At 33.6% G+C, this 16,280-nt stretch overlaps 1 protein-coding gene and 2 long non-coding RNA genes across 3 annotated transcripts in view; 1 reads left to right on the plus strand and 2 right to left on the minus strand.

Moving 5' to 3' along the window:
* Positions 1-1,133, minus strand: part of LOC125656014 (uncharacterized) — a 36,746-nt gene extending 35,613 nt beyond the window's left edge. The window contains exon 1 of the mRNA XM_048886583.2: positions 733-1,133. The gene's annotated coding sequence lies outside the window, so the exon portion shown is untranslated. The remainder of the gene's footprint in view (positions 1-732) is intronic.
* Positions 1,134-5,551: 4,418 nt separating this feature from the next.
* On the minus strand, positions 5,552-9,855 carry LOC130047940 (uncharacterized). The gene is made up of 3 exons (XR_008796754.1): positions 9,277-9,855; positions 8,205-8,270; positions 5,552-5,930 (listed from the first exon to the last, which is right to left on the minus strand). It is a non-coding gene; the product is annotated as an uncharacterized LOC130047940 (long non-coding RNA).
* Positions 9,856-10,823: 968 nt separating this feature from the next.
* LOC130047944 (uncharacterized) lies at positions 10,824-12,560 on the plus strand. The gene is made up of 2 exons (XR_008796758.1): positions 10,824-12,007; positions 12,096-12,560. It is a non-coding gene; the product is annotated as an uncharacterized LOC130047944 (long non-coding RNA).
* The last annotated feature ends 3,720 nt before the right edge of the window (positions 12,561-16,280 follow it).

Raw genomic sequence — 16,280 nt, forward strand, 5'->3', positions numbered from 1 at the left:
CACCATTTATCAAATCACAAAATACTCAAAATTTATGTTTTGTCATTATCGATTTGGAATCCCGTATATATAGAGGACGAAAATACAAAACGCTATATGATTTTCGTATAAAACATCAACGGTACATACGGGAACATGAATATTTATAAAAAGTGAAAATAACGAACAGTGATCAATATCATAACTCCTAAAATCAATACAAAATAGATATTTGGGAACTCATGGACCCCTGGACACATCAGAGTAGAGGGATGAAAAATAGAAATGGGGGAATTACATGAAGTTCTATAATGTAAAGTATGCTTTTGTGCGACAGAGCAATGGTGAAACCAAGAAGAGAAGGTCACTTCATAAAAAGAACGCCGACGTGTTGCAGTTCACATCCACACGTATTTTTCAAAACTGAAATTCCTTTCTTTTGTTTACATTCTACTTTCATTTCTATCAGATTTTCAGCCGTTAAAATACTTAGTCTAGTAGATTTATTATACTTATTAATAACGCATTGTCCAGTGCATTCACAAGGAAATTATTACAAATGGTAAAGATCCATGTATCAAAGGTCAAAACATTGAAAATACAAAGACTATTCGACATCGCGTGGTCTGGAGACACATGTAGCCGGTACTTTCTCTTTTACACAAATTCCAATTTATAACAATTTCAAATTTGCCCCTATAAAACAAGTGTTCCACGTAGGTATTAGGCCTATACCTATTTTTAAATACTTACGTTGTTAATTGGCGCTGAGCCAAGCTGCGCGTGTAAATTCTGATAATGGCGGCGGTCGGAAAAGGTTTTGAAGTAGAGGGTATTGCTAAAGCGCGGAACAGAAAATGAAGCGGAACGAAAAAAAAAAAAACCAACACCCGAGGTAACGTGTGGATTAATTTGTCCTGTGGAGAGTAGATTATTTTTAAAAAGTACAATCACAAAACATCAAATGAAATGATTGAGAACTTCTATCACTCTGTTGATGGTGAAATCGTGTTTCCTACGAGGTGTTTATGTACAGGAGGAGTGAAATAAAATTTTGGTGTAATGAACCACTTTAACAAATGATTATTAGGATAAATTTTCAAAAAAAAAAAAAAAGGAAAGAGAAAATAAATAAACAGATATAGAATAAAGGGAAAAAATAAGTTGAATTTCCATGAAAGGTCAAATATGTCGAGGTTTATTTTTAATCAGATAGGGTTGTATAGACTGTTGTGATGACGATATGGCACTGATTGATACTAATGTGGTTACTTGTCAGTTTGGAAGCTCCCATCCAAGTGACTATACACTTCAAAGAAAAAGCCACATCAACCTGCATCAACTCTAAACCCTCAAATCTTAATCGTAAGATCTACATGTCTGCAGAGAAATTGTAATTTTCGACATTTCGGTTGCATGTATGTTTTTAATTTACAAACTAGAGTATTCCAAGGACAATATGCGTCATTTACGGGAGTACCAGGGATCATCAGTTATGTTTAGATAACGTTCATGCAAGAAACACACATGTTAAATTTCAAAGTCATGTTTCATAGGATTCCATGATAGTTCTAGGTAATACAGACGGACAGAAGACGGAAAATAAACAAACATGCGGATAAAGGAATATATAAATGTCGCTGCTCTTTGTAATCCACACAAACCATGCCTCTTAAGATATTAGATTGAAAAAAGAAATGAAATTGTGTCGGAATTGTTCGTAGTACTGAGGTAAATATTGGGTTGTCGTGGAGCGAGAGAGACAAACTCGGGTTTTAAACGCGTCTGACGTTATTATCCACCCAGAGTTATCGTTCCCTTTCGAGAATGATCTATTCTGTACCTGTATTTTATGCAGAGGTCATTCTCCCAATCTGCAATAAAGTGCTATTCAACAATCCATTCATGCAAACCTTTAAAATATTTTTAAAAGAAAATCCATGACAATCTGTTTGTGCAGAGAAATAATCGATATTTGGGATTAAGGTGACTCACAACTATAAATAGATGTCAAGAACCTTTACTCCATTGTGATGTATTCTATAATTAGAGGACAAGAAAATCAATAAGACTGCCTGTCAAAATGGAGCATCATTTAATGATGACGGTGCTAACGTGTAAGCGAGCGCAGGTTCATATTTTGTGATGTTACCCGACATGTAATTACAATCATATACAATGTACATGAATGTGGTTAAAATATTTATATACTATGTGAGGTTAAACTATCTAGATACTATATATCTATCATATATCTATTGAGTATCGTGAACATTTTTGAATGAAATGCGAAGATAACGAACAGTGATCCATCTCATAACTCCTATAAACAATACAAAAAAGAGAGTTAAGCAAACCCAGACCTCTCGATGAATTAATGAATTAACCTGTTGTGAGAATTTAAAAGGAGAAGGCCATGCATTTCGATGATAAGAAGAAGCTAGAAATTATAAACGGATAGGAGTTGTCGGATGATTGCATCATTCTAATTTCAGCTTGAGATGGAACATACTTTCGGTAGTGTATCAGAAATAAAACTATTGCTGTCATCAGGGGAAAACCGCATAACAATGATAGAAATTGTAATTGTCTTCAAGCATGAAGGTAAATCGTTTGCAAATAACAACATGCCATATATGCAGAGTCTTCAAATTATTTTTACAAAACTTCAAGCATAAACAATTCACCCTTCGGTTTTTATAAGAGACAACTAAATGGGGCGGTCCTTTGGATGAGACTGCAAAACCCAATATCCCTTGTTACATCTGTGTTGTCTCACGATAAGGTTTTTCCCAGTTTTAAGTAGCTCATTACACTAAATCTTTATCTACTGACTCGTTAAAACACCTCTTATGAAGGATGATTTCAACATTGAAAAAGTGATACAAGCTCTCAAGTATTTTATATGAATTGTTTGTGATTTATTCCGAAATGATTACAAAAAGGTAGTATAAATGTTTGCAAATAAAATACTCTAGAGTTCAAATTTTGCTGTTATTGGGTGTGTAATTTTGCTGTTATTGGGTGTGTAATATGAATATCTAAGAAAAGATGCCTAAACGACTCAGACAGACGTTAGAAATTTTTTAAATAAAAAAATATTCATGAAAATTGAAAACGTTATTTGTTAATACTTACTAACTCTATGGATAAAATCTTCAAAAAACATGCCAGTTACAAAAACAATATATCAGAGAAATATTGTAAAAAAAAGAAATTGAAATAAAAAGGTCAAAATTCAGAAATATTACGATTTTTCTAATCTAAACCATGCCTGATTGGAATTATAAAAAGTGGTCATAGAGAATATTGTAATCAGAAAATGGTTTACAAATTAAACGAATTTACAAAGTGAACTAATTCATAAAATTAGAAAAACATGATTATTTTAGGAATTTCAATCAATTTTGATCGGGATCGGTACCCTTTTCTCTGGTTTGATTATGGTGATTATATCTTTTGGCCATTTCGTTTCAATTTCTTTTTTGTGATATAGTTCTTCGATATATTCCTTTTCTAACTGATATGTTTTTGAAGAATGTATTCGTAGATTTAAAACAAATATATAAACAAATAACGTTTTCAATTTTCACAAATATTTTTTTCTAAAAACTTAAGATCAATTCTATGTAAAAATCAAAGAAATCAGATAGGGTCTGGCCACTCAATGTCACAGATTTCTTTGATTTTCACAGTATTAACTTTACTTGCACCATCTTACATAATTTCAACCCCACCACCGAATTTCTACCATCCGTTGCCATGGAAACCGACAGCAGTCTATGAGGGCTAATTGAACTGCAAAATTCAGCCCGTTTAGCCCATGTTTTGTCCTTGTGGTATATAAAAAATTGAAAAATACAACTAATTTTCTCCATAAATCTCGATTCCCCATAAAATTCCCTCCTTATTTATGATATCTATATCCACCTATGGTAAAGAGTGTGTTACTGACCGCTGTACCAATGTATTATAATTTGGCACTTTGCCAAAAAGTGATTTTTTGTTAGATTTCATTGATGAAATTAGATAATTGGGAAAATACATACAGCATAATCAACTGCCATCAAAGGATGTCCATATCAAAGACTCTTAATATATATAAAAAGATTAATGGTGAAACGTAGTACAATTGATCTGTAGTAGCATGAAAACTGTAGATTTGGGCATTTTGCCAAAACGGGATTTTTTGTTGGATTTCGTTGATGAATTTAGATAAATTGGAAAATACATACAGTATAATCAACTGTCATCAAAGGATGTCCATATCAAAGACTCTTAATATATATAAAAAGATTAATGGTGAAACGTAGTGCAATAGATCTATTGTAGCACGAAAACTGTAGATTTGGGCATTTTGCCAAAACGGGATTTTTTGTTGGATTTCGTTGACGAATTTAGATAATTTGGAAAATACATACAGCAAAATCAACTGTCATCAAAGGGTGTCCATATCAAAGACTCCTAATGTATATAAAAAGATTAATGGTGAAATGTAGTACAATAGATCTATTGTAGTGCGAAAACTGTAGATTTGGGCATTTTGCCAAAAATTTATACTAATGACAAATAATACAACCTACACCATTTTCAGTTAAACTGAACAATATGAGCAATTGATATTTCAAAAATAAACATGGAGAAGTTTAGCATATTAATAAAAATTAGTTAGAGTGATTAAAAAAACCCATAAACTGTAATCCAGTAGGACCCCCCCCCCCCCACCCCCTTCCCCAAACACCAAGTAGATTTTGCAATAATTTCCATAAACGAGCTATATTACATGTACTGTATTGTCATGTAAACTATTATCAATAACTATAAAAAGTCTTCTCAAGATATTGGGTAGATACCAATAAATTGTTCATTGTACTGCCTTGTATTTGTTGACCTTTGACCTGGAAATCATTAGGGTCATCTACTATTCATAACCAACCAACATATGAAATATCATAATTGAACACAGGCCCAAGATATTGGGGGGACACCATTGCATAGAGTACTAGCTACATTGCACCTAGTCATTTTTAATTGATTGATTTATTGATATTTTCCGCCACACTCAACAATTTTTCAGTTTTCTGATGGTGCCCAGTGTTTATTGGTGAAAGTGAGAACCCAGATACAATGTTCCTGGGAAGAGACCACCGACCTTCCGAAAGTAAATTGGGAAACTTTCTCACTTAATACCAGCGCGAGCGGGATTCGAACCCACGCCGACTGAGGCCGTGTCATTTTGAATGCTATGCTCCAACCACTCGGCCACGGAGGCCCCTGCCATTTTTAATCTTTTGACCTGAAAATCAATGGGGGTCATATACTACCAGTGACCAACCCCTGTATGAAATATCACTATCAATCAAAGGGTTCTGAAGAAACTGGTCAGACATCAATTGTACAGAGTATTGTATTGCACCTGGTGACCTTTGGACCAGAAAATCAATAGGTGTCATTTTCTACTGCAGAAACTGCATGAAACTTTAAAATTTATTGAAGTTTGTTCAGTGTTACTGTACTCTATGTTGACATACCAGTAATTAGTAAATTTATAATATTAACACAGAACAACTCATTTTTGCAAAGTTGTTTATTCAACAAACATGGATCACAATGTTATCCAAACAACACAATCATCTTTTTTTAAAAATCATTATAATAGTGATTTTCCTTCAACTGTTCAGTAATGAATCCTTATTCAGTAGGCTCACATAAGACACTTGCAGGTTAATTTTGCAATGTTTTAGTTACATTAGTCTTCTGACACCAAAACTTGATCTTAACTAAGTCATGGTGTTTCCTTAGAAGAACAGTTTACTGAATCAGGATGGACTTGTGTCGTGAGGTGTGTTCATTGACTGTAAAACTCGCAGTTTTTTTTCCATTCTCAAGAGCTCTTCTTTGTCTTCTATATCACATAAGAGTCATGGAATGCATCTTCTGCTCTTCAAGTTCTAAAAAATGTGTTGAACAAATATTGAAAAGTTCATCTTATTTTTCACATTTTCATACAGTACACACCTAATTCAATTTGATTAAACTAAATTTACATGTACAAGATCATTCATGATGCTAGAATAGTAATTTTACCACTTAATTAATTACTAGTTGATATATTATCATGCCCGCCCACCCGCCCCTCAAAAATCATCTGTGAAATAACATAGATTTATATATCTGGCATTAAATTATGCACTTCTGTTGACAAAAACTTGTTTGTCATCAATATATTTCTCAGAAAATAAAAATTAAAAAATAAAATCTTCCCACAGTCTGCCCCATACTTTTTGGTGACCCAGGATGATAATCTTACTAATTAAGTTGAATTGGCCTAAAGGATGTTATGTTTTGATACAGTTTGTATACATGTGTTTATGCTGTATTGAAGAGCTATTAGTAGTGTTAATACTCATAAATTAACAAGATGTCCACAAACCTTATTGGTTACCTGAGTATTAATCAAATTTAAAAAAATTCAAAGTATCACTATAACTCTAAGGGCTACAAAATCCATGTTATACACTATATGACTCTTTTGGACCCACATTCACAACCCTGTGTTTTCGAAATTCGCAATTTTGGTACCCCTTTCTGTTTTTCCTTCATAAGCATTCATCTTTATTTAAGGTAGTTCCACCCTCCTGTGATGTCATAATATTTTGCGGAGTCAATGATTTAATCAGATTTATGCATAACATGAACATAAATTGTGTTCGAGTCTTTTTTAATAGTTATTGTAAAAAATCTTGTATAACCATAAAATATTTCAAATGTATATGAATATAATCAATGAGCTACATTTTTCACAATGCTATACGAGTTATTTCCCCCTGATTACAGGGAGCGCGCATCACATTACTGTCATTCGATGGTGTCAAGTAAGGAATAAATAGAAAATTTGCAATATCTGATTGCAATCAATTGCTAGTTAAGGAATTTTTCTAAGAATTAAGTGTAATGGCTTGAAAACAGTATAACTGAACAAAATGTCTTAGTCACTGATTACATGTATGTGGCCCATGTGTGTTTTTCTTGCAAGCAATGTATGGTCATGATGTAACAAAGTATGTAAATATTAACTAGTCCTCAATTTCTTTAGATCAGAATCATGATGTCCTTAGTATATCAGCAATTCTTCATTATTAATTTCTATCAATATTTTCAACAACCAAACACAACAAAACATGCAATAAGATATGCCTAAAACACATGTACAACCAACGCATACATGTACATTATAGATTTATCGTTTCACAATGAACGACACTACTTGTTGCTAAATGTACACCAGATGTCAATAAACAAAGCATGTTAATTATCTTGAATTGGCATCTCTAGTGTAAAATTTTTGTTAAAATTTAATTGTTAAGAATTTTCAGGCATTGTTATGAAGTCACACCCCCCCCCCCTCCTTATCACATGTATGCTTTCATTGTGCTCTTAATTCTAGGTGTCTGTTGTTTTAAAAACAGACCACTACTGAAATCCTCAGTATTAATTACATAATTTGGACACAAATAAATGTCAAATACACTTATACCCCCCCCCCCTTCCCCAACTCTACAATTTAACGAAGTGTATATCTGAAAAAGTTTTCTCCATAAAATTGAAGAAATCAAACCCTGGTTCTAAAACAAAATTCTCAATTTTGGTATAGAGCATTTTTAAAAGTACCGTCAATCCAGAGTCCTTAGATTTACAATCTATGTTAATTCCCCTTGTCCCAAAGATGCTTAAAAGAAATTTGAAAAGAATTGGAAGGGTGGTTATCAAGAAAAAATATTAATGTTCAATTAACGTCTTATGATGACTGACGCACACAAATAGCAACATGTAGGTCACTTGAGTGATTCTCAACATTGACCTAATTAGAATTAATCATTTTTACAATTGATACTGAGCTCATACACATGTGTACATATATATGTGCATCATTGACAACAAAACAACTAGTCTTTTTGAGTATGCTAATTAAGTGAAGTAATAATTTTTTTTTAGGAAGTTGTGATGAAAACGTTTCAAGTCATCATGTCGCATAAAAAATGGATGGTCTCCTGTGATTATTCTAGAGAATTCAGTTTCCATGCAGGCTCTATAACCAAGAAACTAAACCCAATGTACCACATTCCCCACATCTATTAATTTGTTTTAGGATTTATAATACTGGGATTCAAATTTGAATTTCAAATTATGTATTCAATGTGTATGTATTAATGCTGAATATTTACCTCCTCAAGTCAGCAACTTGGTCAACTCCATCTTTAGGTGATTTGCACAGTATGATGCTCATACAGCTGAAACACAGAAAAGCACACATTAATTACATAAAATAGTGGTCATGTACTTTGGACAAAATATGTGATTATTGGATGAAAAAGTAAGAATTCAAAGGTATTTGAATATTTACAATTTACATTTAATATTTTTTGATTTACTTCAGTTGACAGGACCTACATGTATTAAAATTTGAGGGCCCAGTTACAGGACCCAATTCAAAATCATCAATTTTTCATAATTTAATTTTTCCAAATCAAGTGTCCTAAAGTTCATAATTACAGATATTAGAAAACTTTAAATCATAATAGTATTTGTGTGATTTCTTCTGTAGATTAGAACCATCACATATTAGTGGGGGTTACCACAGGTAAACAAACTTGAAAGTAGCCTGGCTCACCAATATATATTATTTTAACAATCTTTATCTAGAATGCACACAGGCATTCACATGTTTGTTTTTATTGTAAACTTGACAGTCAGAGAGAGAGAGAGAGAGAGAGAGAGAGAGAGAGAGAGAGAGAGAGAGAGAAAGAGAGAGAGAGAGAGAGAGGGTGTCATCACTTAGTATTACATAAATTAAGCCTAGTCCTTTTGAAAATTTCCACATGAAACATGATTTTATAAGTATTCCCCAATTTTTACAGATCCTGAACTCTGTGTAAATGTGATAGGAAACTCCCTGAGTGAATGTTAGGTCGGGGACATACTTAACCAGTATTCTATATTGTACACCCATGCAGTTAATCCGAGATTCCTCTGACTCTTACCCCCGCTTTTATATTTGACAGAAGTCACAAAATAAAAGCGGGTTTAAGAGTCAGAGGAATCTCGGATTACCATGCAGTAAATGACAGGACTACTTACAATGTTCAGTCTACATGTATACCACTATAGCTGACTAGCCTGGCTGGCAGTATAAAATAAATTGGGGTTCTCATATGTTTACTAAAAGCCAAATTTTATGATACATTTTATTCAGCCTTTACTTTAGAATTTGGATTCTAAATCAAATAGAATACTCACGTCAATACAAGTTCCAACACGGCAACAGGCAGGGCTTTTTCATATTTTCTATGAATATGTCTGTCAGCCTTCTGTTTCCCTGGTCATTTTTTTCAGTCGGATGTGATGCAATAAAGCGTTAAATTCCACAACATTTACTTTTTCTACGAATACGTAGACGATTGGATGCTAGAGTCCGGTGACTATGGCAAAGATCAAACGGATTTGTATTCCATGAAATAAACCGGAATCCTTTAGCACAATTGAAGATAAAGATCGTGGTAGTGAATTAAGTGAACAAAGAGCATCTGATATTGATAAATATCTGAAGAACAAATTGAATAAAAACTCAATTTCCACCTCCTGCCATACTGAAAACAAATGAAGGCTGTTCATATCTCCAATACAAGAGAATGTTACAAAGGGCAATAACTCTTTCTGGTGTATTTTGGTTTGTGCACCAGAGGAAACTACTGGTTTATGTGTTTACCTTTGGTTTCTCCACAAATGTGTTTCTGTACTTTTTTAAAGTAAGATTCAATACATTTTACTAGCATGTGAGTTTACACCAAATGACTGGGCAAATATATTTTATCCCTCTCTAAAAATTACATAAATCAAACCCTTATACATCATAAAAATAATTATTTCTATTGTTTCCAAGGATTAAATAAATACAAAAAAATTTCTAAAAGCTAGAACCTAGCTCAAAATAATTTTTACATTTGTTGTTTTTATAAACAATAGCGTTTAATTTTTGATTATTCAAAATATAACATACATGTGCATATCTTGTCCAGCTGTTGTTAGAGGATCGGTTTCCATGGCAACCGTTGCTAAGTCAAACCTTTGCATGTCCTTTTTGTTTTATATCTATCATAATATTGTTACACACAAAGTTTCATAAAAATCTGTGACATACCGTGGCCACTGAATTTTGATAGTTACATAGAATCAGTCTTAAAACGTTTATATCCGAAGTGTTTAGGCGTGTTTTATTACATATTACTACCATGCACCAAATCACAGCAACATTTGAACTAAAGCATCTCTTATTTGCAAATAAAACACATTTTTTATCCTTTCGGGACAAAAATCACAACAAAAAAACCAAACTACTCATAATGATATGTATAAAATTCAGCCGAGTGTACAAAATATGAAAGTAGTAGATATTTTAATTAGATACCCCTTCCAAGTTGATGGCGATCGATACCACCCCCCCCCCCTATCTTCATATGATTTTACAGCTTATATATGTGCATGCAGGTGAATTTAAGTTTATAAACTTCCCTTTACATTCTGGAAATGTCAATGGTGGACTGTCTGAGCTTTTGTCAAAAGCTGAATGTTTCTAGAATAATAGTAGCGATATTTATTTTTATCTCTGCAACAACCGTAGTAGAATTAGCAACAAAGTCAATTTAGTCACATATGTAGTTCCAATTTCTCCTATTGCAGGAATGTTAAATTTGCAGTGAACCCAGTTCATTTGCTATAATATATAGTTCATTCCATTTTTCTAGAATACCGTGTAATGTACACTGGTACAACCGTGCTCATGGAAATAAAGCATGTCTTGTGTTGTGGTCGAGTTGTAGAAATTATCCAGATTATCATTAACTGATATGTTTGCTAATGAGGATATTTTTAATGATTATTTTATTCCTTATTATTAGCTAAACACTTCAAGCGTATCAATATGTCTATTTCCTTTTGAAAGGAATATTACAGATATGGTTATCTCGCTTGTATTATGGAAATATAGGAAAACTGAAAACATGCGTTAATTTCCAAGCCGTTAAATCGATCGTGCAATAATTTCGTTAACATTGTTGTATACCCCCTATAACATAAACAAACATGGCTATGTCACAGTTCCAAGATCGAAAAATATATTTCAATGAAACAGTCAACTGTGTATGACTGAGAACTTCATTTTGAAATTAGATATATCCATATTTGTACAAAGTATGTTTTGCATGACACACCGTGTCAGTAGATGCCAAAGAGTAGGACGGATATACAAATAATATTTCCCTGTCAATGTAAAGAAACAAATTGGGCGAACGAAAGTATTTACAAAATTTCCTCGAAAATATATGAGGGAGAATTGTGCTTAGTAACACATTGTGCAATCGATCTCTTATAAGAACGTTGCCATCTTAGTTGTTTTATAAACTCTCTGACATGTAGTTCCGTTGTTTACGCTTGCCATTCTATTCAACTCTGCTACGTATTCGTATTTATGAAATATCTTCATACTGCAATAATACTACTTGCATCCACAATTCCATGTAAGCAATATCTCTTACTGTAGATGGATTCCACGATTAATTTAACTTCATTTGTATTTAAACAATCTAACAGTTACATGTTAATGTTCCGAAATTTTAATTTCGACAATTAAAAGCATTAGATATTTAATACAAATGGCTAAACTGTTTTCATAGGACACTTATTTTATAATAGCTTATGGTGTTTACAGATCACACCTTGGGGGTGGGCTATAACATATACTCTTGTTGTAACTATCTGTTCTCTACTTTTACTTATTCTCTAGAAACATTTACATTTGCAGTCTGTGCACGGTCTCAGCAGACATCAACTAATGGATCTTTTACTGCGATTCTTGGTTGTGATGACAACACGGATACCTTCTCTCTTAGCAATGATGGGGTGAATCAGTCCTGGTCTCTTGAGTTGGACGATATATTTACAATCGATTGGATCTTTATTTCCATTGGTGCTGGTATGAAACATTTTTGCTTATTGAAATGCCATTTGATATACCTTTACCACCTTACGTTTTCTATTGATGGTACTTTTTCTCCCGAAAGGTACCTACATTATTTACGGAGAACTAACTGGGAGTCTGCCTGAGAATGTACGGATATCAAACAATCCGATGAAATGAATCCTACATCGTTTCAGCATCTGATTACATGTGATTATTCCAATGCTGTCTACAGGAAAGGAAATAGAATTAGCATAACTCAAACAGGAAATGGACCGATCAAAGTGTTTGCATTAAAACCAATAGGTATACAACACACTTTCCATACTTACAATGTACTTACACAGCTAATTAACATGTAATACAAATTACAGACCTTTATTTCATAACCTCTACGTCGTGAAATTTACACTAATTCTAGAGTTAAACAAACTATGAAACATTTTCCCTCCGTATATCGAAAGGTTTGTCTTTTGGTTGAGGTGTGTTATTATATTTGTTTTAAGATTTAGTGTAGGAATATAGATCATCAAATAGAATGTCATTAAAGTTCATTAAATATGATAAATATTGCTTTCATTCAAATTAGAGTGAAAAATTGAAGATAAGAAACAGTGATCTATCTCATGAAAGGTGGAAATAACGAACAGTGATCAATCTCATAACTCTTAGAAGCAATGCAAAATAAAAAGTTGGGCAAACACGGGCCCCTGAATATACCAGAGGTGGGCTCAGATGCATAGTAGGAGTAAGCATCCCCTGTCGACCGGTCACATCCACCGTGAGCCCTATATCTCAATCAGGTAAACGGAATTATCCACAGTCAAAACCATTGTGCCAAGAACGGCCTAACCACGTCAGTTAGAGTTTGACTCAATAATAGGTTGTATTGGCAAATTAGATCGCCAGAAAGACCATAGAGCTTGCAAAATGCTGACTTCAAACGAGACCGTTGGAACCACTGCACCATAAACCTGTCTGTCAGTAGTCTGTTTTGATTTAAAAACTGACCATCAGCAGAAAAGATCATAAATACCACAAAGAATACAAAAGTGAGATTATTGTTTTCACCTCAAACGTATAAAGTATTAAATCCAGCCGGGGCGGCTGGATTTAATACTTTATACGTTTGAGGTGAGTCAAACCAAGGCCTTTGACTGCTCACTCATAAAGCGGCCATAATGACAAGTGAAAGCCACGTAAACATTTCAAAGAAAGAGTAAGAAACTACAAGACCTATTGGGTAATTCAACTTTGATGAGAACTTTTCCTGTTGTGCCGCTGTAGGTCGTGCAGTCGTGACCTTTCCAACGCAGCAAAGTCGGTGAAGGTTGTCCACTATTTTGACTGTCGAAGAAGTAAAAACCTAAATCTCTGCCATATAACAATCCATTCTAGGAGCTTCGAAGGGTAATTAACAGGATCAAATACATCCGTATTTTCAAGCTAGTAACGGAGTATTTAGCTACTGAAACACATGTGTACCTTTCAGTTGAACTTGTTTGATTTCCTCGACGATCTCGCAATCCACTTTCCAATGTTCCGCATTATTTCAGGTTCATGCGTTACACATGAAATTGATTGTCTACAAAAACAAGTCAACTATCGGACTCTGGTATTATTGCTGATAATTGATACATATCATATTAAAACAATTCAGAATTGTCCAAGAAATGCAATAATTTTATATACTTTAAAGTAGATACTATATCAAATTCAGAGATATTCGTTTTAATCTTCAAAAAATGACATACCAATTTCTTTTCCACATAATCTGCACTCATTTATCTATGAAGGGGATATAAGACGAAAGTAGCTAAGTGACTTTCATTCACATGCATGTAATACGTTTTCACTATTTCTAACTCATAGTATTGGTTGTGAACCTACTGACCATGCAATTAGAGAAAACCATAGTCATGTGCAACCTATGATATTGATATGATGCAGATGATTGAAAACTGGGAAAGATTTGGCTCCAGGTTGCGTTTTTTGGGGGGCACTCTAGATTTCATATTAGCTCTTACAAAATTATTGTTATTTCGAATTTCCAAACTTTCGGCTTGAGCATCACTGAAGAGACCTTATTTGTCGAAATGCGCATCTGGTGCATCAAAATTGGTACCATATAGGTTTCACATGATGTAGACAAAATAAAGCCAGTTTGACTTGTCCTAAAATCAATGGTCAGAGGATATAGTGAATCTTAAAATCACAAAATTGATCAATTTAATGAAAATATTTTGGAGACGGGATATTTTTACGATTTTTTACAATGGAAAAGGGACGACCAAATTTGACCACCATTTTGAAAAGTAGATTATGCAGATCATTCTTATTTTAAAATTAGTATCAAACTTAACATTTGTCGTATTCCAACTTCACAGGACAATGCTTTTCGTACATAAGAATTAGTACCTTATTCAGAGAGTTCCCCTTACAAAAATTAGTGCCAAAGTTCCCAAAGAGATTAAATGATTAACTCTTCATTTAAACTTTATGAATTTAAATTAGCATCTTGACAAGGAAAATATTGAACAGTAACGGGAAGAATTCGTCATTTAGTCAAACATTTTTAGAATTTGTACAATGACAATTTTATGTTTATTCCTTTTTGCATGAAAGGTAAAGATAACCTGATGATGTGAATAGACTGCAAACAAAAGTATGAATACAAAAGTCATTCGCTATATCTTGTATACAGTACAATGATACTTCTCTAAACCGGCCGGCTCTCAGATACATTAACAAGGAAAGACATTTTATCTCAATTTTCACAAAGTACATGTCGGTACTGTTCATTTGATCTGGTTTTGTTTTGAACATATTTTAGTGATGAAATCAAAAGGATTGGGAACAAGTTCTGACAACTTACAAGTCCCTCTCCTAAAATATTGATCAATCTTTTGATAATTATTATTAACAGTCATGGGTTTGTTCTTTATTATATACCCATCAATGTATCGTTCTTTGATACTCTAGATTCCACAGCATGTGATCCGGTTTTCCGGACCACCACCCTGTTGTTTTTTAATTCAGTATCAGTATCTTCTGAAACTGATAACGTCACAATGACGTCACAATGCATTAACGCAACGTTTTTTGCTTAAAATATTGGCTGCGTCACAAACAAAACTGCATACACAAAACATAATTTCACTGTATGTCTGTATTTTTGATAATTTGGATTACATTTAGTATGATATAAATGTGGATTTAAAATGCATAGGGGTTATATAAAACATTTATCATTACTACAGTAACTTGATCCGAAGAGCTGGATCACGTCTCGTTGACAGGCGCGGATTATCAGATAAAACTCGACGCTTCGCATCTCGTGTGATCTGATGATCCGCGCTTGTCAACTCGACGTGATCCGACCCTTCGGATCAAGTTACTGTAGTAATAATATATATTTATCAACTACCGCTTATATCCATACGAAAGTTTGATGCAACAATATGGCATTCGATACCGTATTCATTCAATATGTTAGTATTTGTCCATTACATGTTCACACCTCCGGTCGATAAATTCCCACATGGCCGGCCGGTCAGTCATTTTCACTCCTGGCCAATCTTGATCACTCATCTGGCCAAAATTGTCTTCATTTTCAAAACGTGGTAGGTATTATAAGGGTAAATTACGCATGTTTGTTAACAAGTGTTCTTTAAAAAGTGGTCAGTGTCCGGTTTTCAGGGGTGGTCGGTTTTGTAAGAATTTCTTTGTAAGGAAATGTTGAGATTTCTGCCGTGACTTTGAAAATCGGCCATATCCAGGGAGAACCGTTTTTCTGAGGGGCCGGTTTGGAGAAGTTTCACTGTATATGTATGTAATGTTTCATACATGAAAGAATTTAAAAATGAAAAATGCCCAATATCAAAAACTCTCGATGATTTTTCCAAAATCAAGAGGTCGTGATGTAACTTTTGAAGTTGGTGTGACAAAACTGCAGAGGACTTCAAAATTGGTGTAAATAACGATTCCCGTCGTGTTTATTTCCAAACTGACATGTACTGCTGCAAAAGTATACAACACCCTCAATTCTGCATATTTTGTAGACCGGAATCAAAAATGAAAATCGTAGATAGACGTATGCTTTTTGTTTTCAAAACCGAAATTCGTACAACATTCAAATATATATTACATTTTCTTCAGAAACTTCAAATGTCTTAAATCTGTGACAATCATATATTCATATTACAAATCGCATTTTCCTCTATGAACCAACCAATGTCAGCGCGTGACACAATCCGTTCACATTGCCTATTAACGGATTATGAAATAG

This window comes from Ostrea edulis, chromosome 7 (assembly GCF_947568905.1).
Source record: "Ostrea edulis chromosome 7, xbOstEdul1.1, whole genome shotgun sequence".
NCBI lineage: Eukaryota > Metazoa > Mollusca > Bivalvia > Ostreida > Ostreidae > Ostrea > Ostrea edulis.